Source organism: Sarcophilus harrisii, chromosome X, assembly GCF_902635505.1.
Source record: "Sarcophilus harrisii chromosome X, mSarHar1.11, whole genome shotgun sequence".
Taxonomy (NCBI): Eukaryota; Metazoa; Chordata; class Mammalia; order Dasyuromorphia; family Dasyuridae; genus Sarcophilus; species Sarcophilus harrisii.
The window spans coordinates 50,348,176-50,352,386 of NC_045432.1; the positions used below are offsets into that span (position 1 = coordinate 50,348,176).

The 4,211-nt window shown below is 43.3% G+C and overlaps 1 pseudogene; it reads left to right on the forward strand.

Annotated features, from left to right (window-relative positions):
• The first annotated feature begins 1,064 nt into the window (after positions 1-1,064).
• LOC100932662 lies at positions 1,065-2,400 on the forward strand (annotated as a pseudogene).
• The last annotated feature ends 1,811 nt before the right edge of the window (positions 2,401-4,211 follow it).

Genomic DNA, 4,211 nt, shown 5'->3' on the forward strand with positions numbered 1-4,211 from the left:
CACTTTATGCTGCAGCCTTCCAGACTCCAGACCCAAGGTACTAATCTGCTGCACCATCTACCTATCTCGAGGCCATCAAGGAGAAGAAAGGAAAGTGAAGAAGTGTTTATATGGCACCTACAGTGGTCCAAGCACTGCGCAAGTGATTTTTACCAAGATTTTCTGTCTCAAAAGAGGGGAAAGCACTAGTGTTGAGGGGATCAAGAAAGGCTTCCATTGCAGCCAGTGTCTATCTTTGAACTAAATGTTTCCAGTAATTAAATGCATTTAATTGCAGAAACATTTGTTTCCAGGAAAATATACAGACCAATATCCTGTAAAACAAAATTAGCATCAGCATGTTGCCCCTACCAAGATGCAAGGTGTACTTGAGTCTTTGTATGTTTCCCTAAGGATTTCTGCAAAAACAGGACATAAACTCCCAGAGCACCCTTAGCAAAAATCAGAGAGAGCCAACGTGATCTGTTTTTTGCACTTCCCACACAGTTACAATTGTTTGGAACTCTTGCACAGGACGGTGCATACAGTTCTCCCCGGCTTTGAGGATGGTACTTTCTCTGTGTCATCCCAGCTCACCTAAAAGATAGCCCTGAGCAAGATTTTGGAGGGTGCACCCACAGTAAAGCTCACGATTTCCGCCAAATCTCAGCTCTGCAAACTCTCTCTCCCGGGGGGGACGACAGAAGGTTACTCTCTAGGTTGTCCCACTTGCCAAACGAAGGGGCTCTGATCATGTGGATGCAAAATTGTCCCACTGGAGAATCTGAATATGTCCCTTCCTGCCCGACGCCTACGAAGTCCCGTAATTTTCAAGGACTTTTGAGCCACTTTTCCACCGTGTAAAATAAACCCAGAGGTCAGCTGAGGATGTTTTGTGGGTCCCCCTCCTCCCGCCACCCAAGAAATCTATATGTTCCGAATGTCCTAGGGACCTCCAAGTGCGCCTGCGCGAGTGCTGTTTCTCCACTCCGCCAACTTCTTTCACTTGCCAGGTGCGGCCACGCGCGCTCCCACCAGGCCCTCTGTCCTTGTCTGCCTCTGGGAGGACCAATTTTGCCAGTACCATGGCAGCAGCCTTTTGGGGGTACCAGGGACCCTCGGACTATTTGTATGAGATGCAGAAGCAGTTTCGCAACTGTGGGAAGACTGAAGAATACAAGGCCCACTCGGCTAACATATTCTCGGTAGCCTGGAGCTGTGATGGGGCTCGCCTGGCTTCGGGCTCTCTCGATAACACCGCCAGCGTCTTCCTCCTGAAAGAAAACTGCCTGGTAAGAGAGTACAACTACCAAGGCCACACCAACCGAGTGAACCAGCTGTGTTGGCACCCCAGCAACCCCGATCTCTTTGTAACTGCCTCGGAGGATCGGAGCGTTCGCATCTGGGATGTGCGCAAAATGAAGTGCGTCATCGTCATCAGCACCAAAGGCGAGAATATGAATATATGCTGGAGTCCCGATGGTCGAACCATTGCCGTGGGCAACAGGCGAGACGTGGTCACCTTCATCGACGCTCGCACCAACCGGGCCAAGGCGGAGGAGCAATTCAGCTACGAGGTCAACGAGATATCCTGGAACAACGACAACACCCAGTTCTTCCTTACCAATGGCAAGGGCTTCATCACTATCCTCAGTTACCCTGATCTAAAGCCTGTGCAGTTACTCAACGCCCATACTTCCAACTGCATCTGTATCAAGTTCGATCCCACCAGCAAGTATTTCGCCACAGGAAGCACCGATTCCCTAGTGAGTCTCTGGGATCTTAACGAGCTGGTGTGTGTGAGGTGCCTGTCCAGGCTGGACTGGCCCGTGACGAGTCTCAGTTTCAGCCACGATGGGAAAATGCTGGCATCGGCATCCGAGGATCTCTTCATTGATATTGCTGAGGTGGAGACTGGCGAAAGGATCTGGGAGATACAGTGTCAATCTTCCACTTTCAGTGTGGCCTGGCATCCCAAATTTCCACTGTTAGCTTTTGCTTGTGATGACAAAGAAAATCTACCAGAAGCTTGCCGAGAGACTGGAACCGTGAAGCTGTTTGGGCTTCCTAACTAATGGGAAGCAAATTCAGGAGAGTCAATGTACAGGTGGGGACAAAGTTTAAGATTCAAATACAAGTCTACTTCAAGTGTTTATTGTTCGAGATTTTTTGCCAAAAAAAAAACAAAAACAAAAACAAAAACAAAAAAAAACAACAACAACAACAAAAAAAACTTTTCCTTCTCCATCTTCAGCAAAAAGTTTTTGTGAGCCCCAGTTTGCTCTTCTACCAGTCAAGAGGATTGGACTGGATAATTCATTTCTAAAGGCCCTTAAAACTCTTAACTGGATAGGTGATTTCTAAAGATCCTTGCAAACTCCAACGGTCAACTGGATAGGTGATTTCTAAAGATCCTTGCAAACTCCAACGGTCAAGAATTCCAAGGTTGACTTTCGCAGTTTTATTGAAGTTTTTCTCACCTTTACAAGTTTGGGAACACATAGGAAGTGCTTTACCTTACACGTTAGTGTTCTGCCTTATACACTGGTAGGCACTTAATAAAGATTAAATTTTAATAATGTTTACATCTTTGCTCTTCTGTTTGTGGCACCTGGGGGTAGGTGGTTGTGGGGGTGGGGTGTGTGTGTGTGTGTATAAAAAACAATGGCTTGGGAGGTAGGGTAGTGGAAAAAATATTAGATTTAAAGCAGCAATGTCTATTTTCAGTCCCACATCTGCTCCTCACCACCGGTGACTCTCTCTCTGGGTGGGTTTCCTTATATGTGAAATGAGTGGTTCAGATTAAATTATGTCCAAAGTCCCTTCCTTAGACAAATTCTATATTCTTTAAGTCCCCTTCCAGCAATAAAAATTCAATGAAAGCTCTACAGAAAACAAGCATATTTTATCTTGGGAAAACCAGTAAAAATAATCCATCTAATTATAGTTTTAGGATAACAGACACCTTAATTTCCTTGTAGCTGATGTAGGTACTCGTATCTATAATTCTCAAAAGTAATTATTATTCATTAAACCACATTGATAACATAATTTAGCTAGTCAGTCAACATCTACTGAATGTGGGGAGTTAAAAAAGAAGATAGTAACTTGGTCCTTGTATGACATGCAATTAGGATCCTTCTTGGCAGGAAAGACTATCAACTGAAACTCCAATCATTTCCATCCTACAAAAAAGGGTTTCCAAGGCAGGATTGCATAGTATCCAAGACCTGCACTTGCTGATACCTAAGACCTATTGGGATTTTCTTGTAAGCCCCTGACAGTTTCCCCTTTATATATAATGGGTATTTGACACCCAGTAAAAAAAAACAAAAAAGAGAGACTTTGTGCACATTATAAAGGAACACATAGAGGAAACACACTGCACAATTACTTATTTTTACCTGTTTTGTCTATTCTCTGGTCCAGCTCACAACCCCTAAAAACTCCAGTTCAAAACAAATAATGCAATCCAGATATTAATTATGCTAAGAGCTGGGAATATAAAAACATGGCAAAAGACAGGCTCAGCCCTCAAAGAGCTTACAAGTTAAAACGAGGAGGCAACAAGAAAACTGTGCAAATAAGCTATAATTCAGGATAAATAGGAAATAATTAAGAGAGGGAGGACACTAGAATTAAGAGTTTGGAAGGAATTCTTGTAGAAAATGGGAGTTTTTAATTGGGACTTTAATTGGGAAATCAAAGAAGTCAAAAGGTGATGAGGAGGAGAGAGAAAATCCCCAAAATGGGGGACAGTCAGAAAATAACCTGGAGCTGAAAGATGGAACACTACCAAGCATAGAATTTCCCCTAATACTTCACAAAAATGACATTTCCTGTGCTTTGATTTTTCAGTCACAAAGGTACTTCTGCCAACAGCATGAAACATCCCTACCTTCCCTATTTAAGAAAAAGAGCCATAAAAACAAAGAAATGAAACTGCATTTAAACTGCTGAACCAACCAGAATACAGAATTGCCACATGGTCAGCCCCACTGAGGGAAATCAGCTTTTAGTGTAGTTGAAAATACCGTGTGTGTGTGTGCCTGTGTATATGTGCACATCTGTGTGTCTGTGTTACATATAGAAAACACAGACATCAATTTAGAGACCAGGACTATCACACTGGGTATACTACAGTGCCAAAGAAATGTAATGTGTCATTGGTTTCAACTTTAATCCAATAAACAAGGTTAGTAAATACATAGATACATGGGAAACTTAAAGAT